Source organism: Bubalus bubalis, chromosome 1 (assembly GCF_019923935.1).
Source record: "Bubalus bubalis isolate 160015118507 breed Murrah chromosome 1, NDDB_SH_1, whole genome shotgun sequence".
NCBI classification, from domain to species: domain Eukaryota; kingdom Metazoa; phylum Chordata; class Mammalia; order Artiodactyla; family Bovidae; genus Bubalus; species Bubalus bubalis.
In genome coordinates this window covers 44816466-44840300 of record NC_059157.1, presented here as the reverse complement: position 1 = coordinate 44840300, position 23835 = coordinate 44816466, and the positions used below count along the sequence as shown (strand labels likewise).

Sequence of the window (23835 nt, the reverse complement as noted above, 5' to 3'; positions counted from 1 at the left end):
CTGAGGCAAGGACCCCACCGCCCCCTTCCCGTCCCTGGTGGGCACCTTGTGAGGCACCTGCCCCCTCACACTGTAGTCCTGAGATGGGTTTGGAGCAAAGCTCTGATAGATTGCTTTACGTCTTCCCATTTTCCTTTTTCTGGCTAAGAGTTTACTTTAAAGGCATGCTTTTTTTCCTTAAAATAACCAATTTGGATAACTTGTGGCCTACTGTGAGGCCCAGCATGGTACTAATTAGCACAGTTTTGAAATCGTTCTACGAGTAAATGGATACACATATCCATCAGCTTATAGTGAGAATTCTCATTGGAAGTTTAAGTGCCTTTATATTTTCACCTCATTCATGGCATGTATTTTTTCATACATGTGTGTGTTTTGAGCTTCCATATTCTTGAGCAGTTAGTTTGGGCCAGACATGGTCAGAAGTAGGACTCCAGCAGTGAATTAAAAACCGTGTGTGTTCTTTATCCACTGCTACGTAACGAATCATTGCAAAGCTTAGTGATTTCCCAGTGAGCAGCTCACAGTCCACAGTGCCTGTGCATTGTAGCAGGCGGGCCTGGTTCAGGGCCTCCTGAGGGCACAGACACGGGAAGGCCCCCCAGGGCTGGATTGCAGGCTTTCAGACTCACCTGGCTGCTGGGGCAGGCCCAGGTCCCTACGTGTGGACCTCCTCATGGCCTGGCTTTCCTCAGAACACCCTGAGAGCGAGAGCACGGGGTTTAGCCCGGGGCCTTTTGCGCCCTGGTCTCGAGGCTGCACACCTTCACTTCTGTTTGCGAGAGTGAGCTGCGAAGTCCTGCCTCGCTCAGGGGCTGAGCAGGGGTTGCCCCTTCTGCCTCTTGAAGGGAGGAGAATGGAAGAATTTGTGGACCCCTTTCTAAACCTACGCAGCCTGTCGGACAGTAATGAGCAGGGAAAGGAGACCAGAGTGCCTGAGTTTTCCGAGGAGGAGGGGACGATCGTGTGTGAACAGGGTGGCCAGCGAGGTGACACCAGGAGGGTGACCTTGAACCAGAGACCCGGAGGCAGGAAGAGAAGTAGCCACTCGGAGATAGAAAAAGGGTCGTGTCAACCAGCGGGGACAAGGGAGAGAGCGGGCCGCATCAGGGAGGAGCCCGGGCTCAGGCCTGAGCAGCTTGAGGCCAGAGCCTGTTTCCTGTGGTGAGGAGAGCTGCCAGGGCGGGGAGCTAAGAGCCGGGCCTCAGCCCTGTTGAGGTGGATGAGCCCATGGGGTGTCCCAGGGACGTGTTAGAAGAGCAGCTGAATGTTTCAGCCTGTATCCGGGAGAGGACTCACTCAGCTCAGGGTGGACTTGGGGTCATGGGCATACAGATGGCATTTAAAGGCATGAGCACAGTAAAGTCACCAGGCGGGTGCTGGTGGAGAGAGATGGGGTGCAAGGGTAGAGCTGTGGGGCACCCCGCATTCCAAGGTTGAGAAGGGGTGCAAGGGACTGAGGAATAACCGCAGGGAGGGCAGGGCCTGGAGCCCAGGGAGAGACATGCTGGGGGGTGGGGCGTGGGGGGGGGGGGCAAGGAGGGGAGGGGGCTTGGTAACATGGGTTCCTCGAGCCCCCAGGGAGCTGCCCTGCAGGGCGGGGCACACCACCTGCTGGCAGAGAGCTGGAGACCGGGCAGGGAGGGGGACCATAGAGGCTGCTCCCAGGGAGCTTTCAGAGACCCACAGTGGGTGCTGCAGGGAGCCCTGGAGGAGGAATCTGCTGGTTCCCCTTGTGCGATTGGAAGGCGAGAGAAGGGAGAGGACGTGCTGACCAGGCTGATGGGGGTGAACCCATAGGCAGCTGGTTCGCTGGAGCAGAGCAGGAATGATGGCAGGTGGTCCTGGAGCCAGCGAAGGGGGTAGCCCAGCCCTGGGGCGGGGTCGTGATGAAGACAGGAGGCGAGGGCACTGGCCACAGGGGACAGGGAGCCAGCAAGCCAGCACCTCGAGGCTGCCCCTCAGTTCCTTTGAGGTCATGTCTGGGAAAGAAGGCAGGACCTGGGTGACAGTGTGGCAGTGGAGAGATTTGCAGAGGGAAAGGTGTGAGGTGTGAGAGCGGGAGGGTGGTGTGGGGCCCCGCGGGCACTCTCCCATGTGTCTGTGATGACAGAGCCACCCTTGCGGTGCGAGGAGCTGTCTCCCAGAACAGCCCGAGGGCCTGTGCCCCAAGAGGAGAGCCACAGGGGGGCTGGCCCTCCCGTCCCCTGGCTGCCCCTGCTTGCTCCTGTCTGTGGGTGTTCAGACCAGCCTGGGAAACGGAGGGCTGGGAGCCTGCGAGGACGGCACTCTCCGGTGAACTGGTACCAGTGATGACCGCTGATAGGGACCCAGCGGCTGCCGAGCTGAAGGGTTCTTTTTTCTTATTTTCCTCCAGCCTGGCTGATGGAGGCATGGATGTATTTTTGTAATTTTCGGTTTCTGTCTCTGACTCCATCAGCCCACCCTTGTGAATAACCTCATAGGATTGCCTGCCGTCCACGCTGAGACCTGAGTGTCACCAGGCCATCTAGGAACTGGATTCTCCCCCTGCCCGTTTCTTCAGTCCTGCTCGCTTAAGAGATGGCAGTGTCTCATGAGCATGGCCCATTTATCCACAGTCAGGGCTTCCATGTAAAATTGGGTTCAGTTCCTGATAGACTTGAGCTGCCCTGAATGTCGCTGACGAGACGTGGTCCTCTCGTGCCCAGGTGCAGACCCTGAAGGAGCAGGACTGGGAGCTGCACAGCAAGCCAGTGTGCTGGCCAGCTCGGTCCAGGCATTCGAGAGTGTCGAGGGCGTGTCTGATGGCGAGGGCGACAGGGTCACCCTCTTCAGCTCGGCCACTCAGCTGTCGCCCAGCGGGCAGACCAGTGCCAAGACTCTGACTGTGATGCTGCAGGAGCAGCTGGACGCCATCAATGAAGAGATCCGGTGGGTGATCCCGAACTCAGCTCCCCAGAAACTCGGTTTCTCTGAGGAGCTGTCTTCTCCTAGGGACGTCTGAGTGTTCCATAGTAAGAAACCTGACCTCAGGTCTGCTTCAAGAATTTTCAGTTTTGAGATTGCCTTTGATTATAGAGCTCAGTCAGCCGGGGCGTTCTGTCCACGGTGTGGTGTCAGCACTCTGTGGGGGGGCATTGTGGGGTGTCCCCCCTCAGCTCTGAGCCCCAAGGTGGGTGAGGTGCCAAGGCGGTGTCCCCTGCAGCCCGTGCACCCTCCTGTGTCCCTCGGAGCTCCCCACGTTCTGGTGAAAAGCCACCTGGTGAAAGCTGGGGTTTTGGGGTTGGCAAATTCCCACTCAGATCCGCATTTTCCTTTTTAACTTAATACAGTGTGAAGATGGGCTTGTTGTAAGACAGTGGTCCAAGGACATGTGTTTGAGTTTTTCTCATCTCATCAGTATATTTAAGATGTTTTCTTTAGACACCGTCTTGGCAGTTATAACAATTTACAAAACGGGATAGAATCCAAAGGCCTGCCTCGTGGTGAGCAGGGGGCCTTGGGTCTGGGTGGCTGGGGGCCCTGAGGCCTGCCTGGTGCCACACCCGCACAGCTATGCCCGTGTCCCGAGTCCACGTTCAGAGTGGCCGCAGGCCGGTGGCCCTGCACAGGACCAGGCAGAGCTGCTGCTCAGACTGTTCTCGTCACGTCAGCCCAGGCCAAGGTGCCGGTTCCTCTCGGCCGAGCTGGGGGGACCGGGGGAAAGGCAGGGGGTGAATGGGACAAGCAGCAAACGCAGGTGGTGCTGCCTGCCCATTTGAGCCGAGACAGACAGCTTTGTGGGCCGTGTTTGAGCACAGATGAGCTCAGAAAGATGGTCTTTCCACATCCCCGCAGAAGTGTGGAACGGTTATATATTAATATTTTTATTTTTACAGCAAGTTGTCAGGTAAAAGTGATTTTTCCTTATGCGACAAGTTGACTTGATGTAAATGGTAAATTCTGTCCATCAACTTGTTATCAACAGTGAAAAACTTTCAAGATGTATAAGTAGAAGTGAAGCTGGAGAGTTTACTTCCTGTAAGAATCTTGTATTTTAATTTGAAAATCATTTTATTTGCATAATCATGTATTTAAACTGCTATATAAAATCATCCACAACACATTAGGGGAGAAGAGCAGAAACTGTGAATTCTAGGTTAATGCAGCACATTGACATGAATCCAGAAACTCACACAAAGCTGGTGGAGAACTTCATCAAGTGATGCGTTTGTACATATACAACCTTAAAAAAAAAAAAAAAAAAGATCAACTCAGCACTTCATCTGGTCTGGAGACTTGTGTTTAGAAACTCCAGCTTGTTTGTGGATTGCTGTTTTGATTGTACAGAGTTCCCGATTCCCAGTGGAAAAGACTTGAGGCACTGACGTGCATCTCTGCCCTGAGAGCAGGGGAGGTAAAGGTTGTCAACTTCAGGTATCTCCTCACAGAGAGAGAGTCGCCACCAGGGCCCCTTCAGAATGTTAGAGTAAATAAGTGAAATCAAGTGTGAATGATCAGGGCCAGTTTGTAAGACTCAATGCTAAGTTATTCTAAGTTTGAGAATATTCAAAAGAGGAAAAGTAGAACCTTTTGGCTGAGATGTTAATTGAGCAACTGTTTCTGGAATTTGCTAATCATGACACAGAATGCCAGCCCAAATTTGTTGTCCAGACACGTTCCTCTGCTGACAAAGGCAGGTGACGGGTTTTATTCTATTTTAGGTTGATCAAAGAAGAGAAGGAGAACACGGAGCAGTGGGCCGAGGAGACTGAGAGCAGGGAGGGCAGGGGGAGCTTAGGCAACCTCCGTCGTTTTATTTTTTTATTTTTATTTTTTAGTTTTTCATTGTATTTTATTAATTGTTTTAATTAAAATTTATTTATTTTAATTGGAGGCTAATTCCTTTACAATATTGTATTGGTTTCGCCATACATCAACAGAATCCGCCACGGGTGTACATGTGCTCCCCATCCTGAACCCCCTTCCCACCTCTCTCCCCGTACCATCCCTCTGGGTCATCCTGTGCACCAGCCCCAGGCATCTTGTATCCCACATCGAACCTGGACTGGTGATTTGTTTCTTTTATGATATTATACATGTTTCAATGCCAGTCTCCCAAATCATCCCACCCTCTCCTTCTCCCACAGAGTCCAAAAGACTGTTCTATACATCTGTGTTTCTTTTGCTGTCTCACATACCTCTGTCGTTTTAAATCAGTGAGCTCCCTCAACCTGCATCCTGCCTCCTCATGTGCCTGCTCCTGCCCACCCAGCAGTGGGAGCTCCAAGCCCCGAAGGAGGCAGCACAGCCCAGCCCAGGAGGGAGACCAGCTGGGCATCATGACTCTGGTATGCTTCTGCCTCCTCCCTGCCACATCTCTCCCCGAGCACACTGGTTTTCTTTTTTGTTTGTTTTTTTCTCTTTTTACCCAGAAGAAAATCAGGTACATTTGCTATGCTCAGAGGTCTAAAATTTTTTAAACTGCCTAGTCTTTAATCATTCCACAATGGCACAGTGACAAATTAGTCTTGATATTTGGACCACTACTTAGCACGTCATCATGAACTCAGCCAGAGCCTGCCTCTGTAACGTTGGGCCTGGCCTGTGCTGGGCACAGCAGCTGCAGGGAAGTTTCTGTTCTCAGGGAGCAGACAGCTTCGTGAAAGTAACCATAGGCAGCTCTCATGGCATGGGAAAGCCATGCAGCACATTTTCCATTGGGGATGCCTGGCTGCAGGGTGCAGGGCATGCGGTGGGAACAAAACCAAGAATCTACACTGGTCTGCTTGCTGATGGACCTGGCCGCGCGCTCAGGCCAGCTCTGTGTGTGAAACCAGGTTAAAAACCCGGTGCCCCAGGGCCCCAGGGAGGACATCGGGCTGCCTCACTTTTCCGGGTCTAAAACTGGGATGATGACCTAGGGCTTTTGATGACAGTGTGTGCGGCTCTAAAGCACATGTTCCAGCTTTCTTGCATGTTTAGCTTAGGTTTTGTGAGTGCATTCCTATTTATCCCATGAAATCACGTGTACAACACTCTGCTTTGTAAGTGGACTTGTATTATCTTTTTCTGTTACCACCCATTTCATGTTAGCTGCATTGTTAGTCAGCTTATAATTAAATTAACTGTGAATCATTTTAGCGGCCTGTGAAGTGGTAAGTAGTCCATTTTGTGGTCTTTTGACAGACTGTTTTTATAATTTGCATCATTGGCTAATTAGTTGATATTTAAAATTCTTTGACGATTTCTCTGTGGTTTGATGCTTGATTTCTTTCCGAGTATTTGTAAAAGAACAGTTCTGTATGTTTTTCTTGCTATTGTAGTTCTTTGGTGGTGTGTTTGCTTTCATCATTGGTTTTGATTTCCTGTCCCATCCTGTTCTCTGCTTAGTTCTCATCAGTCCAGATCCCCCACGCCCCCGAGGCTGTAGTTTACCCATCCATGTCCCCTCCCCCGTTCCCCCACTTGCTCTGGTCATAGCACTGCTGTGGTCCACAGCGTGTGTCCCCATAGTCGGGTTTGTGCTTTGTCTTCATGTCTCATTAAATGGTGTTTTTCCCCCATAGCAGTAAGTTTGAATTAGTGCATCACTATGCAGTTACTTTGCCAACAAAGGTTCGTCTAGTCAAGGCTATGGTTTTTCCTGTGGTCATGTATGGATGTGAGAGTTGGACTGTGAAGAAGGCTGAGCGCCGAAGAATTGATGCTTTTGAACTGTGGTGTTAGAGAAGACTCTTGAGAGTCCTTGGACTTCAAGGAGATCCAACCAGTCCATTCTGAAGGAGATCAGCCCTGGGATTTCTTTGGAAGGAATGATGCTAAAGCTGAAGCTCCAGTACTTTGGCCACCTCATGTGAAGAGTTGACTCATTGGAAAAGACTCTGATGCTGGGAGGGATTGGGGGCAGGAGGAGAAGGGGACGACAGAGGATGAGACGGCTGGATGGCATCACTGACTCGATGGATGTGAGTCTGGGTGAACTCCAGGAGTTGGTGATGGACAGGGAGGCCTGGCGTGCTGCAATTCATGGGGTCCCAAAGAGTCGGACATGACTGAGCGACTGAACTGAACTGACACAATATCCTTTCTGTGTTGGTGCTTGTATTTAGGACTGTAAATCTCATCAGCTTTTGCACAGTTAATGTCTCTATTAGACTCGTTAAAAAAGTATCTTCTATGGTTAATAAAATGTAAAGACTGCACCTGCTATTATGCTAGCTTTCATTCTTACATATTTCCACAGGGAACTTGCTTTAATGAATTTATTTTGAGAAGTTTTAAATCAAATTCTATGTCAGGATTTTACATTAATGTCCAATAGGTGGTTAGATTTGTTCAATGTTAAAATAGGTATTATGGTAACTTCCTCCTCAGTTAAATTACTAATTTAAAGTATAACATGTTTTTTATTAAGAGAAACTAACTTATAGAGAAATTTGGCTGAGAATAGACAACTGTTAAGGCCCTTTGTTGTACAGAATGCTGTGCTTTAATAAATCATGATGTTGTAATAGAATGGTATCTTCCTGAGTAATAATTTATAGTGTTTCTCTAGTAAATCTTGAATAGCTTACTTAACTTCTGTGGTCAAAAAAAATGTTCTGTTTCCAGTCACATGTTCTCTAAATCTTCATGTCACTTACATGTTTGCCCTCATTTTTGCTTTACTGTATTTGCCTATACGGATTCTTGAAATTTTAGCTTCAAAGTCGCAATAAATCTGGTTTCTCTTCATTTCTTTGCATGCATCTATCAGCCTAGTGATTTAAGGAAGCAGCGTCGAAAGGTAAACTATTTAGTAATTTAGCAGGCCTTTGTTTCTCTGTGAAGTATTAAAGAGTCCTTATCATTTAACGTGAATGAACACTGTGTGGTTATGTCCTGGTGAATAATTGACGTTTTAATGGAAGTAATGAAACTCACCCACCACTTAAAATGTGCTGATGGTTCTGTTGGAAATAGGTCATTCGTTGGGACAATTGTAACAGTTTGCCTTTCTCCCACTTGTTTGCCTTCTGACCATCTCATGCTTGTTTATAATAGACATAGTATTATTTATTATTTTTAAAATTCTCTTTACTTATTTTTTTGGCCATGCTGCACAGCTTATGCGATCTTAGTTCCCCAACCAGGGATCAGACCAGTGTACCGGCAGTGAAAATGCCAAGTCTTAACCTCTGGACCACCATGGAATTTCCGCTTAGTGTTTTCTTATAAGAAATGACTGAATCAGAGCCATAGATGTTAGATTTGCGGGAAGCCAATTTAATGATGGTGGGTAGCAATGTGCAGGAGACTCTGTGCACCAGACACGTGCTTTCCGAGTCTGTTATCTCATCCCCAGGTGAGGTCCAGGCTGCTGCTATCCCCATTCAGCAGACATAGACACTGAGGCTTAGCGAGGCTGGGCAGCCTGCCCAGGCTCTCACACCCAGCAGCACGGTGTAGACTGGTCTGATCAGAGCCTGGACACTTAACTGTGGTGCCATCTAGCCCGCTTTCCTCCAGAGGCTCTCGTGTCCATCACGGCATCCCTGATGGAGGGAGCATCAGGAGGGAGCTCACTACCTCTCCCTTTGGGTCACTTGGATGAGCCCCTGTTGTTGGAGTCCAGTGCCCCAACGACTGGCCTTCCTTGTCCCTCTCCTACTCCCAGCCTGATGACCGAGCAATCCTGGGCCTTCCCGCAGGACTTGGGCGGCCACACTCCAGGCAGCTCAGTGCCCAGGAGCCCTTCTGCTGGGCACAGCAGAGCAGCGCCGTCCCCCTGGGGTTGGTGACCTGGGTGTGCCGCTCGCCCGCTCTGTGGCCTGCTTTGCCCTCCTGTTCAGTGAGGACACGGCACTGCCCATCCTAGCCACGTGGGCACCACTGGGATGGCTCCCATCCTGGGGGAGGGAAGCCAGGCTGCAGACCCAGAGGCCTTCCTCAGGAGGAGGCCCGGGGGAAGGGGCTGGCTTGGGCCTTGACTTTGAGGCAGGTGTTTGTCTCCACTGAGTCCATAGTCAACCCAGGTGTCTCACTTCTCTGCTCTGTTCATTGTTGTTTTCTGATTTTTATAAATGCTTATTTTAACTTGAATTTGAGATTGACCCCTGTTCAGTTCCGTGTGGATAATTTCTAGCCTTTGTAGCCTTTTGTTGTGTGAGGGTTCTTGTTAGAGCTCAGGGCAGGGTGCCCAGTTTATCCAGCTGCTGTTAAACGAGTTCAGCTGTATTTTGCACTAAGTCACTGTGTTGTCCCCAAGCTCCTGTGGGGCTGCACGGGATCAGTATTCTTTACAGGATCCCACTAAAAAGGCACAGGTTAATTGGTTAAAACAACACACTCATTGTTTATAAAAATACATGCCATGCATGTCTCCTAAAACCTCCCCTGGCTTAACCACACACCCAGATGTATCAGTGAGACCTGTCTGGACCCTGAGGGGTTAATCTGTTCCCCACATGGTTCCCACCACTGTCATTCCTGCCCTCATACCCAGGACCAGCAGATGGGAGTCCAGGAGAGATCATCTTCTTTTTTTTTTTTTTTTAATTAGTTTATTTTTTAATTGGAAGATAATTGCTTTACAGAATTTTTTGTCAAACCTCAACATGAATCAGCCATAGGTACCCATATATCTCCTCCGTTTTGAACCTCCCACCCCTCTAGGGTGATACAAGATCATCTCTTAGTGAGGACGTGGGGGTGCTTTATGGAAACCACTGTGAGCGAATTACACTCGAACAGTGTGTAAGCACTTCAGTGGGTAGCCCCCAGTCTGTATGTTACCGAGAAATACCAGCCAGGCACATGGTGTTTGCGTGGAGGGGTTAGGTACCTTTTCTGTGTTTCTCTTGTTATGGGTTCCAGTAACCTGCATCATCACTACAAACGATCTTGGGTGGTGGCACAAGCTGTGTCCTTTTCTCCTTCAAACAGAAAGATCTGGATGGCTTTGCTGAGAGGTTTCTTACTCTAGCTGTGGTACTTCTGAGCAGCATCTGGCAATGAGCACAGTCATTTCATCAGGGCAGTTCATGCCATGCAGGGTTCACGATGCCAGTGTCGCTCTGCTGTCCTTCCCAGTGGGGCCATCTGGTCGCTGGATTCCAGGGAGGGCAGAGCCCGGCTGCAGGGAGGCTCCCATCCAGGGTCTCTGCACTCAGTCAGATGCTCTCGCTGCTCCATAGCCCCGCTTCTCTTGAACAACACAGTCCTTTAAGATGGCATTAAGCTAGGACAAGGGGTTTTTTTGTACTTGGTGGAAAGCATAGCTAATAGATTTTCAAATAAGTTTCTGGTTATAATGTAAAGCCTGTGTGATTACCTTTTTCAGTCTATTGTTAGCCAGTTGTACACTTACCTCACTCCCTCAGCTGCCAGCTTTACGGGAAGAGGTAGGAGGTGATAAGACTGCCATCAAATGTGAAACCTCACCCCCCGCCTCGCCGCGGTCCCTTCAGCTGGACCGCCTGCACACGGGGGCGCTGTGCACAGCCACGCACGAGGACATCAGGGACGCCCGCAAGTAAGCGGCCTGTGTGCATGTCGTCAGTTTCAGGAGCCCTGCGCCTCTTGTCTTGAAAGAGTTGCAAGGATGATTTTAAAGGAATACCACTGGGTTCAGTGCCTGTGTTTAGTGGTGAACTTCAGGTGCTGGGGAAGAAGAGCTCAGTGACCTCAGTGATTTTAGAAAACGTCCATCTCTACAGATTGACTCCTGTGGGAGCTTTCTTCCTGCCCTTGGTAGAGGTCTGCCCAGGGCGGGGCACATTCCTGATGGTGACGGCCCTGTGCCTCTCGGGTTCGCTCTTGACCCTCCCTTTTCCGCAGGGGTCTCCTCTCAGGAGACTCTGTCCCCTCCTGTGACTGACACTGTCCTCATTCAGACCACCACCTGAGCTCCCGTCCTGAGCCAGGCAGCACTCGATGGAGGGCACGTGTGGTCACCTGACCAGCAGCCCTGCACGGTGAGCATTGCTATCCTGCCATAGCCTGGGACGGTCACCCTGCAGAAGGCGGGGGGAACTGCCCAGAGCAGGGGAACTAGCCTTCTCCTGTAGCGTCGTCACCTGCCTAGCAGCGACTCTGAGGGAGGGTCAGAGCCCCCTCTGCACCAGCTGGCCTGGAGTCAAGCCCTCCTCGGGAGAGAGCTGGAGGCAGAGAATCTCAGCTTCCTGGTGCGATTGTCTGTGGCCGGGAGCCTGCATTGCTTGTGTGGAGTGTGGTTGGTAAAAGAGACGCCACTGTCAGCTGCGAGGTTGAGGTGTGGGTGTTGCTTGGTACCCGTTTCTATCAGTAGCTCTTGTGGAGGGGTGTGTGTTTGCACGAGGGTGCCAGTTAAAGTCGTTTTCTCTCCCCGAAGCTCGACAGGCTCTCAGGACAGCCCCGGGAACAACCCCAGTAGCAGCACCAGCAGGCAGGACTCGCTGCACAAAGCCTGGAAGAAGAAGGGCATCAAGTCCTCCATCAGCCACTTGTTTCACAAGAAGGAAAGGGGCTGGCCTGAACACCCCGGCAAGGAGGCGTTAGGACCAGGTGGGTGCTTCACCGTTCAGAGGGAGGAGGGCCTGCAGGCATGTCCCTTCTGTGTCTCTCCCCGTTATCCCCACGAGGTTCCTGTCACTCACGCTGGGGGTCCTCCTGGGAGCAGGAGCGGAGGAGGCGTCTGTCTTCTCAATGGGTCTGAGATGATCGGATGAGTTAATGAATGGATGGGTGGATGGATGGATGAATTAAGAGTGGATGGATGGATTGATTAGTGAGTGGTGGATGGATGAACAGATGGCTGGCTGGATGGGTGGATGAATGGATCATGGAGTGAATAAAGCAGATGATTGTACTCCAATGCTAGAAACATAGTCTACGAAATTGATTGAGTAAGAGCTGGGCAAAGATTGTTTCCTCCAAAACAGTGACAAGTGTTTGGAAACGGCCTAAGTGCTCATCAGTGAAGGGTGAGGTACAATCTGTGGACACCCCACAAGGAACAGACCCCCTCCTTCCTGCCACCTTCCCCATCCTGAGGAGCTCATCAGGGGTTCTGCCCATGCCTCACACCCCACCCCACAGCCACGCAGGTCCTCCTGGGGTCCCCTCATCACACAGGGTTATCATCAGGCCCCCATCTCACTCAGCTTCCTCTCCTTGAGGACAGCATATGTTCCTGACTCTTCAGCCACAAATTTGCTGAGTGTCTTGTTTGTGCTGGGTGTGGGATTTACAGGGGTAAGTAAAGCAGATGTGGTCTGGAGCACAGTCAAGTGACAAGACAGAAAAAGGAGCAGGTTATTAAATTCTATCCCTGTTATTAATAAGTACAACGCTGAGATGGATGGTGCCTTGATTGTATACCAGATGCTGTGTGTGCCCCTTACCAAGCAGTTGCTGCCCCCTCCCGATTTACAGAGGAGGACACAGTGACGGTCACGCGGTCAGGGAGTGGTGAGGGCAGGTTCACATCCATCCAGTGGGACCAGGCACTTTGCTGAGCCCCAGCCACCTCTCGTGGATGCAACAGGAATGAGATGGTTCTATGGCATGATGATTGCTGCAGTCCACGGAGTGGCAAAGAGTCGGACACAACTGAGCGACTGAACTAAAACCTGAGTGTGTGCTAACCTGCTTCAGTCGTGTCTGACTCTGCGACCCCAGGGACTGTAGCCCACTAGCTCCTCTGTCCATGGGATTCTCCAGGCAAGAAGACTGGAGTGGGTTGCCAGGCCCTTCTCCAGGGCATCTTCTCGACCCAGGGATCGAACCTACACCTCTCCTTATCTCTTGCATTGGCAGGCAGGATCTTTACCCCTAGTGCCACCTGGAAAGCCCCAGTGAACGCTGACAACTACAAATGCAGAAAATAAGGGCTGCTCCTAAGTTAAACTGGAAGAGCAGCAAGCACAGGTTGTAAAGAGGAAAACACACGATGAGCGACAACAGTGCCGACAGAAACAAGGGATGCGTTCACCCACATAAAGAAAATATCTGTGCCATTCGGAAGAGGAGCCAGTCAGCCCTTGCAGGAACAGTTGGAATCGGAATGAAAACCGAGGCCATGGTCAGCAGTGCCCACCCACACGGCCCAAGTGGCGTGGTGTCACTCACCGGGCTTCCTGCATCCCCAGAGCTGCTGGCGGTAACATCTCTGAGTGCTAGGCTGGGCAGCATCCCCGTGTGAGCTAAGGCGTCACTACTCTCCTTCCAGTGCTGCTGCGGGGCCCTCTGTGGGGGCCACCCTCATCCCCTGCCCTGCCACCCTCTGGGGCCCGGCTGCCCCCTGGGATCCTTTCAGCCCTTGAGCTTGGGTGTTCCCAGCCCTCTGCCACGCCGGTCTGGGATGTGACTCAGGACTTGGGCTTGAGATATCAAGGAGACTGTGAATCTGGAAGGACACCGCCCTGGGGCCCGTGAGAGAGCAGGAGAGCAAAGCCCCCACGGGGAGGAAGCAGAGCTGGGGAACGTGCCCACAGCCTCCACTGCCTCCTGCACAAGTGCCTCTTCTTTGCCTCTCCTTGACCTGAAACAAACCCCAGCTGCTGCTGCTCTGCAGGTGATTCCTAAAGATGCCCCTCCTGCCAGAGCTATTGTCCTGCTGCTCTGGGGCTTCCTGAGTGTGCTCAGGAGCATCAGACAAGTAGGGCTGCCACACCTCATACTGGACGTGGGGGGCCTGATTCTGGGGAAGGGTTGGGGGTGGGGGAGGGTCTGAGGGTGGGGGAGGGCCTCATGCTGGACTAGAGCCTGATACTGGACTAGGGTCTGATGCTTATTATTCTGTTAGGGGAAGCACACTGATTGAAACTGCCCACCCTGGCCAGGCACCATAGTAACCATTTGCATGAGTTGTTTTATGACAGGAGATCCTGATAAGGAATACGGAACTAATAAGCCACCACCAACCGGAAGAGTCTGGGAAAGGTCTAAAGGAGACACCGCGTGTCCGTCCACTTCCCAGAATCACTCTCACTAGCATCCATCTTGGCTGAACGATGTGTGCACCACCAGGAAAGACTCTGAATTAGAATTATTGGCCAAAGGCCACCCAAAAACTAATCCCATCACCATAAAACCCAAGACTGAGAGCCACGCGGCAGAGCAGTTCTCCTGGGTTTCCTTACCCTACTGCTCTCCACCCGGGTGCCCTTTCCCAATAAAATCTCTTGCTTTGTCAGCACATGTGTCTCCTTGGACAATTCATTTCCGAGCATTAGACAAGAGCCCAGTTTCGGGCCCTGGAAGGGGTCCCTCTTCCTGCAACAAATGGCGACTCTGGCAGGGACTCTTCTTCACTGAGACTGACATCCTGACCACTCGGGATACTCAGGGGCCAGCTTGCCTGCCAATGGACCAGACCCAGTGGCTGCAACTGGTACCCTTTTGTCCCTGGTCTCCTCCTGATGTGGACAACTGGCCAGAGTGCCCTGACCAGTAAGGAACAAGAGACTTTATTGACCTCTCTCCCCTCCCCTCTCTCTTTCCTCTCCTTAACCTTTCCTATCCTTCCCCTTTTTTCTAGTCCCATGGTTCTGGACCCAGGAATCTGGTCGAAGGGCCCTCAGCCTGAGCTGAGGATTGGAGACTGCGCCTTCTTGGCAGATAACTCGAATTCTGATTCTGGTCTGGTCTGATTTCTGGTAGGGCCGAGTTCCTGTCCTCCCTTCTCTGGAGGCCCAGGGTAAAGTCCCATAATGCCTGGGTATCTGCAGGTGGCAGGAGACGTCTGTAAGGCCACCCCTTTTGCTCCCCTCTCCCGCCTCTCCCTCTTCTTTCAACCTGGCTTCCTTTCCTCCCTTTGAAATTTTTGAAGACCTGAAATATTTTCCTTTATCTGAAGTTCTGTGTCTCTATAGGAGGTTTACTGAGAGACTGTATTCTTGTATTTAAGGGAGTGTCTGATGAGGACTTCCAGGTTTATATGTGTGTTTTAACTCTGTGTTCTGTGTTGTGTTTTTTGATGGCCATTTTGCTTTGTCTGGCCACCATTTGGTTTACACCTGCCGCCAAACTCAGATGACCATTATATCTACTACTGCGGGCAGGAATCCCCCAGAAGAAATGGAGTGGCCATCATGGTCAACAAAAGAGTCCGAAATGCAGTACTTGGATGCAATCTCAAAAACGACAGAATGATCTCTGTTCGTTTCCAAGGCAAACCATTCAATATCACAGTAATCCAAGTCTATGCCCCAACCAGTAACACTGAAGAAGCTGAAGTTGAACGGTTCTATGAAGACCTACAAGACCTTTTAGAACTAACACCCAAAAAGATGTCTTTTTCATTATAGGGGGCTGGACTTTTGAATGCAAAAGTAGGAATTCAAGAAACACCTGGAGTAACAGGCAAATTTGGCCTTGGAATACGGAATGAAGCAGGGCAAAGACTGATAGAGTTTTGCCAAGAAAATGCACTGGTCAAAACAAACACCCTCTTCCAACAACACAAGAGAAGACTATACGTGGACATCACCAGATGGTCAACACTGAAATCAGATTGATTATATTCTTTGCAGCTAAAGATGGAGAAGCTCTATACAGTCAGCAAAAGCAAGACCAGGAGCTGACTGTGGCTCAGACCATGAACTCCTTATTGCCAAATTCACACTCAAATTGAAGAAAGTAGGGAAAACCACTAGACCATGCAGGTATGACCTAAATCAAATCCCTTATGATTATACAGTGGAAGTGAGAAATAGATTTAAGGGCCTAGATGTGATAGATAGAGTGCCTGATGAACTATGGAATGAGGTTCGTGATATTGTACAGGAGACAGGGATCAAGACCATTACCATAGAAAAGAAATGCAAAAAAGCAAAATGGCTGTCTGGGGAGGCCTTACAAATAGCTGTGAGAAGAAGAGAAGCGAAAAGCAAAGGAGAAAAGGAAAGATATAAACATCTGAATGCAGAGTTCCAAAGAATAGCAAGAAGAGATAAGAAAACCTTCAGCTATCAGTGCAAAGAAATAGAGGAAAACAACAGAATGGGAAAGACTCGGGATCTTTTCAAGAAAATCAGAGATACCAAAGGAACATTTCATGCAAAGATGGGCTCGATAAAGGAGAGAAATGGTATGGACCTAACAGAAGCAGAAGATATTAAGAAGAGATGGCAAGAATACACGGAAGACCTGTACAAAAAAGATCTTCACGACCCAGATAATCACGATGGTGTGATCACTCACCTAGAGCCAGACATCCTGGAATGTGAAGTCAAGTGGGCCTTAGAAAGCATCCCTACGAACAAAGCTAGTGGAGGTGATGAAATTCCAGTTGAGCTATTCCAAATCCTGAAAGATGATGCTGTGAAAGTGCTGCACTCAATATGCCAGCAAATTTGGAAAACTCAGCAGTGGCCACAGGACTGGAAAAGGTCAGTTTTCGTTCCAATTCCAAAGAAAGGCAATGCCAAAGAATGCTCAACCTACCACACAATTGCACTCATCTCACACGATAGTAAAGTAATGCTCAAAATTTTCCAAGCCAGGCTTCAGCAATATGTGAACCGTGAACTTCCAGATGTTCAAGCTGGTTTTAGAAAAGGCAGAGGAACCAGAGATCAAATTGCCAACATCCACTGGATCATGGAAAAAGCAAGAGAGTTCCAGAAAAACATCTACTTCTGTTTTATTGACTATGCCAAAGCCTTTGACTGTGTGGATCACAATAAACTGTGGAAAATTCTGAAAGAGATGGGAATACCAGAACACTTGATCTGCCTCTTGAGAAACTTGTATGCAGGTCAGGAAGCAACCGTTAAAAGTGGACATGGAACAACAGACTGGTTCCAAATAGGAAAAGGAGTTCGTCAAGGCTGTATACTGTCACCCTGCTTATTTAACTTATATGCAGAGTACATCATGAGAAACGCTGGACTGGAAGAAACACAAGCTGGAATCAAGATTGCTGGGAGAAATATCAATAACCTCAGATATGCAGATGACACCACCCTTATGGCAGAAAGTGAAGAGGAACTCAAAAGCCTCTTGATGAAAGTGAATGTGGAGAGTGAAAAAGTTGGCTTAAAGCTCAACATTCAGAAAACAAAGATCATGGCATCTGGTCCCACCATTTCTTGGGAAATAGATGGGGAAACAGTGGAAACAGTGTCAGTCTTTATTTTTTGGGGCTCCAAAATCACTACAGATGGTGACCGCAGCCATGAAATTAAAAGACGCTTACTCCTTGGAAGGAAAGTTATGACCAACCTAGATAGCATATTCAAAAGCAGAGACATTACTTTGTCAACAAAGGTTCGTCTAGTCAAGGCTATGGTTTTTCCTGTGGTCATGTATGGATGTGAGAGTTGGACTGTGAAGAAGGCTGAGCGCCGAAGAATTGATGCTTTTGAACTGTGGTGTTGGAGAAGACTCTTGAGAGTCCCTTGGACTGCAAGGAGATCCAACCAGTCCATTCTGAAGGAGATTAGCCCTGGGATTTCTTTGGAAGGAATGATGCTAAAGCTGAAACTCCAGTACTTTGGCCACCTCATGTGAAGAGTTGACTCATTGGAAAAGACTCTGATGCTGGGAGGGATTGGGGGCAGGAGGAGAAGGGGACGCCAGAGGATGAGATGGCTGGAGGGCATCACTGACTCGCTGGATGTGAGTCTCAGTGAACTCCGGGAGTTGATGATGGACAGGGAGTCCTGGCGTGCTGCAATTCATGGGGTCGCAAAGAGTAGGACACGACTGATCGACTGATCTGATCTGATCTGATCTGATTTTCTTTCCCTGTGCCTTGAGACCAGGGCTCTCAGGAACACTTATATAGACCATCTCTAACTCCTGAAACTAAGGTAAAAGGTCCAAAGACTTTAAATTTTTTATTTATCTCAACTTTTTTTTTTTTTATAAATTAGTAAATTTTATATTGTAGTATCAAATTCATGACTAAACTTTGAAAATGAAGCTAGGTCTTGCACAGTCTGTCTAAATATATCATGGTATGTCTTTGTTTCTGGGTAATATTTTTGAAGTTAATTTGTAAATGAACTCTATTTAACTGGCTTAAAAAAAGGTAAGTGCTTACAAATCAAAGAATTCTAAATTAAACAATAAATTCCAGGTTCATGTGAACTGGGAAATATTCAGTATTAAATACCTGAGATTAATGTTTGTTTATTGACCTATCTAATATAGAAATGTCTTAGAGTAATTAACATTAAGTAGAATATTTTCATTGTACGTAGGTTTAATATAAGTTAAATATTATATCTGTTACAAGTTTGTCAACAAGGAAATTACCTCGAATGAAGAAACTTCTAAAAAAATGTAAATGAGATATGAGCTTTTATATAAACTCTATTAAGAATAATTATTCTTTAGAAATATCTGTCTAAAATAGTCTCTCCAGATTGGCATAACTTAAATTTCTAAGGGTTGTGCTAAGTGTGCTAAGTGTTGGAAGTCTATTGAATAGTTAGGTCATTTCCAAATAAAATAAGATTTTGAAACATTTACTACTAAACACTAATTTCCTTTTACAGAGAAACTAAAGAGATATGGGACTATAAATGAATAATGTTTGGTGCCATCCTAAAATGTTCTAAGGAAAAAAGGGTTTTAGAAATTATCACTGGTATTTATGCTCACCAATCTATAAAATGCTAATATAAAATTAGTTCTTGGTTGCTAAAGGAAAGTAGGAAGTGTGTTTTCAGTTTTAAAAAAAAAAAAAGGTATGAAAAATACTAAAAAGAGTTATGCATGATCAGGATTTTCTAAAATTGGATTACAATTAGTTAGATAAATGGATTTTCTTAGGAATGACACAGCCATAAGAAAACTGGTTAGAGCCAATTAGGTCCAAGATGGCGGAGCTGACTCTCACTAGTCCTTGAGCCTTGGTATTTACGCCCATTGTGACACATCAACAAGCTAAATGATGCACCCATCAACATTGACTAAATCGGACCAAATGTTCTAAACGCTTTAATTGATCTTTTTGATAAAATTGTAAATCGAATTCTTTTGAAGTTCCTTTGACCTCTAGCTAACTTTGGGGGTGCTTCAGAAGGCTCCCGAAACATCCCAAAGAGAGATATTAAACTGTGTTTATTTGGTTGGTTAAATTACATGAAAAAGATCATCAAATGAGTAATAAATCCGCTCATGTTATAATGTACGGTAAAATTACTAATACAGATATCCTAGAAATTATATGGAGTTCTTAACATTCTGATATGTCCTGGTATTCTAATGGAAAACCTGATGACTTCACAAAAGTTAACAAAAGGACTGAATGAACCAGCGAATATGCTTATAACTTTTATAGTTTCTATCCGAAAAATTACAGGTTTGAATCAGGTTTTCAGGGAGTAGGGAAAACCTTCCTCTCAAACTAATTATGATAATACTTTGGTAAAATTAACCATTATAAACAAAACAATTATATTTTCTCTCTATCTGACTCCTCCAAAAATTGGAAATTCTTAGGTTTCCAGTAAGTTTATCAAATGAGTTAGGAAGGTTATCTCACAAGTACAAAAATCTCAAGAAATTTCTGAGACCTTAAAAAGGGAAGAATTCACCTAGATTTGTTAGGCAAAATCTGTGATAAGCCTTTGGTGTGAGTTTCCCAGCCCTGCTTTATTTTAAAAGTTCAGTCTGAGGTTCTATAAATGTTTCAGCAAAATATGATCAAGTGTGGTTATATAAATCATCAGGCCAAAATTAATGAGAACAGACCTATTTTGTAAACAAGCTAGTCTAAATTTGGTTATATTTTATAAAAATGAGGGTAACTTTAGGGAGAAAAAGATGTTTCAATAAATGTTAAATCCCAGTTTTTTAATGGAAGTCTGCATGTAGTAAGACTCATTTCTTGGATAGTTATTTGCTGTTATGTGATATTAATGTAAAATTTAATTGAATTCTTAAGGAACATCCTAAGTTTGTTTCTGAAGCTTATCTCAGTAATCTATCTTTGGATGAAGATGAGATGCCTCATGACCTGCAACCAGGACTGGAAAAAGACATAATTTAAGGGACTGTCTCCAACCTGGATGGAAGGACTTTTTTATCATCAGGAGAAACCTACACTACACCAGGATGAGAAGACAATGACATCAGAGGTGGACAGCTTGCCCAAGATGCTGGACCTGATTCGTTTGATCATTTATGTTTTCTTGACTTCTTAGACCTTTGCATATAAATCAAATGCTTTTCTAGCAATGGCCTGATTCTATGCTAGTTTTAGAAATCAATTCAATTGTTGGGTTTGTGGCCGATTACCTGTGTCTAGTTCTGGATTACCTTTGTAAATTTCTCTAATACAAGACTCTAACTGGTTGGTCCTGAGAAAATTTACTTTAAAAAAAATTATAGTCATATTCAGGTCACTGTGATATTACTAGTGGGATCCCCTCACCGGGCCAGTTAATAATGCCTACTCTGACTCTGGCCATAAATTTGAGCTTTTTTTCTATTACTCAAGCTCAATCAGAGCAACAAGAAAAGTTTCAGCAAAGGAGGAAAAATCTCCCACAATTATGGGATGGATTTATATAGATAATACCAGGCTATGGTAATTTAGGTTTAAAGTCTCCTCTGTATTGGAAACAATTAAATCATACTAAGGACAATCAGTGTAGTAACACTAGAAAACTGGGCTATGTGCCTTATAGACAGTGCCAATATATAATTTCCCTGGAAGATAAAAATTCTACAGAGCAGACTAAGTCAGATGACCTGAGATCTACTGTGCTACATCTAATGGAAGTTCTTAAGTCTTACTTGGGACTTTACTAATACTGCTGGCTATGTTATTTGTATTTCACCTGTTTTACAAAACTGCTGTTTCTTACACTGTCAAATTTGTGTCTGAGGCCTCTAATAGAATAACATATAGTCCCATATGAGATCGATAATGGTAACAGTGTAACTCTAGATATGGGAAGAAGCAACAAGAGGGAATATTTTCCTGGACCAAGAGGCTAGTAAGACAAGTGGTCCAGAGAATTTTGGATACTATTTTATGGCCTAGTCCAGTAACAGCACATTGAGTGGCCTATCAACAGAATCTTTGCCAAACCTGAGAATGGACATTCTCAGCACCATGGGATAAAATGGTCATGAAATACCCCCTTCAAAATCATGGTCTAGTTTATGAGCAAAAAGGGGCTCTGCCAACTGAAGACTGACACTTGCCATCTACACCTACAAAGATTAAATCATGACCACTGCAACTGCTGACTTTCAATGCTCCTGAAAGGAGTTCAGGGTGAAAATCAGGAATGAGGCACTCTGTACTCTGGGAAAAACTGGCAGAACAGGCCTTCAGATAGTTAGGTCTTTTCAGGAGAAGATTTTATGAGCCCCAATTCTTGCATCTTCTCATACCTAGAGAAACACTGACGTCATTAACGGCAAAATCTGCTTTGGCTATTAAGGAAAAGTTTACAATTAAAAGTCAAAATAGAGTAGCTATGGTTCAGATATCCTGGGAAATAACTAGGTGATGCTATGGGTGTACTATAGACCTTGTATTGCTAAACACTTGAGTTTTCTGAGTCCTGGCAGGCTTGGATGCCACCATTCTCAAAACAATGTCTTCTGGAAGCTAGTAACTGCAACCTTACTTTTTATAAAACTGGCAACTGGCTACTTGGCTAGTTGCCTAGTTTTTCAGGCCTATTCTAAAAAGAAATGAGATTTATTTTGTCTACTAAATTCCAGTTATCACTCCTCCAACTACTTCTAATTGGGTCTGTTACACCAAAATGGCAGACCAAGGGATTGAGATTTTAATCATACAAGGCTCAGATCTAGGACTTGGAACTCAGGAATACTTCCAAGTCAGTGTCTATTCTCCAAGCTGAGGCAGTCCTATGCTCCATTTTGACAGGAAATTATCATAATCATAGTTGCCTCATTCCCTAAATTAAAACTGAACAGAACTCTGTGGGGCTCTGGAGTAGAGATCTGTTCTGTGTTCTCCATTTCTTGTTTGTAGGATATAGGCTTCATTCAGCCTCCTTGACCTTCCCTGAGTTCCAAAGGGTGGATTCAAACAATTGCTAATCAAGGAAGGGAGGGGATACAGAAACAGGAGAAACAAAGTTTGGTACAGCCTCCAGACAGAGTCCTGGTTCCTACTCAAAGAAATATGAATACCAATGTCTTTGAGTTCTTCTACAGAACTGGAGCCCCCACCCAGGTGGAGGATGGTAACCTCAGACTGAACACAAGATTCCTGGAGCACAGCTCTGTTCCCTCACCACCAACGAATCAAAAAGGGTCACAAATCCTGCAACCCTCACCCCAAATGTTGCCTTCTGTTTCCGGGGACCAGAGATGACCATCCTGTTAGGTCTCCTGTTTGCCCCCTGTCTATTTCATCTCTGAGAGGGGCCAACAGTTTCAAACTAAATTGCTGTTATTACAAGAGTGAATGCTGGTTTCAGGCAAAAAAATACCTTGACTTAGATCTGGTACAGAGAGACTTCTGCTCTGCTAGGCAGGTCTATGCCCATGCACAGCAGGAAGAAGTTACAGAAGAAAGAGACCTCCGCCCCAATTCCCAAGAAGTATCTTGAGGATTGAAACTGCCCACCCTGGCCAGGCACCATAGTAACCATTTGCATGAGTTGTTTTATAACAGGAGATCCTGATAAGGAATACGGAACTAATAAGCCACCACCAACCGGAAGAGTCTGGGAAAGGTCTAAAGGAGACACTTTCCAGAATCCATCCACTTTCCAGAATCCCTCTCGCTAGCATCCATCTTGGCTGAGCAATGTGTGCACCACCAGGCAAGACTGAATTAGAACGATTGGCCAAAGGCCACCTGGAAACTAATCCCATCACCATAAAACCCGAGACCGAGAGCCACGCAGCAGAGCAGTTCTCCTGGGTTCCCTTACCCTACTGCTCTCCACCCGGGTGCCCTTTCCCAATAAAATCTCTTGCTTTGTCATCACATGTGTCTCCTTGGACAATTCATTTCCGAACATTAGACAAGAGCCCAGTTTTGGGCCCTGGAAGGGGTCCCTTTTCCTGCAACAATTCCATTTATATGAGGTATGTTAAGTTCATAGAGACAGAAAGTAGGATGGCTTCTGCCAGGGGATGGGGTAAGACATATTATGACAATCTATCTCCAGAACTTTTCTCATTTTGCAAAACTGAAAGTCTGAGCACACTAAATAATAACTCTCCATTCTCTGTCAGCAAATCATTGACAGTGGTTTCCTCCCAGGAAAAAAAAAGAATTCTGGGAGTGCCTGATGGAAACATAGTTCTACATTTTTTGAATTTTCTATAATAAAAACGCACCAATGAGTTACTTTTAAAATACAATTTTTGAAAAAGCTAAAACCATTATTTACAGAGAAAAAAAGAAAAGACCACAGCCAAAATGTTTTGCCGAATGAGTTCTGAAAAACCTTAAGCAAACAAGCAAGTTGCAGTTATAGGAAACTGAAAGCTTTCCAGTTAGTGAAAACCAGCTAAACAAAGTGATACCCGAACCAAACACAGAGATCACATAAACAAACATGTGAATTAAATCTGTGCTTGGCCAGTGACATCGGAGGGAAGAGCCGGGGTAGGGGAGGGGTCCACAGGGCGAAGGGGCGGGGCTGAGGCGCTCAGGTCGACCGCGCTGGTGGCTACCGGTGGGTTTGGGCACTGTGCAGGTGCCCGGCAGGATGGGCGCTCAGGCCACCCCTGGGCTACGCCTAGGCCCGCAGGAGGCTCAGTGGCCCAAGGGCAGCGGGGGGGCGGGCCGCGGGGGGCCCCGGCGGGCCCCGAAGCCAGACACCTCCGGAGCCGCGTGGCACTGAGCAGCGAACTGGATGGGGGGAGGCCCACCGAGCGGGGCCGGGCCTGGAGACATCCAGGGTGGGAAGGGGGCGAGACCTCCGCGACCTTCACCCCAACCCCCAGGAC

General features: G+C 47.1%; 1 protein-coding gene across 1 annotated transcript in view; it reads left to right on the top strand.

Annotated features, from left to right (window-relative positions):
* The window catches only part of LOC123465559 (liprin-alpha-1-like), a gene marked incomplete in the record, with an annotated part of 992590 nt that extends 987738 nt beyond the window's left edge, over positions 1-4852 (top strand). The window contains 1 exon segment of the mRNA XM_045164820.1: positions 2691-4852.
* Positions 4853-23835: the final 18983 nt, after the last annotated feature.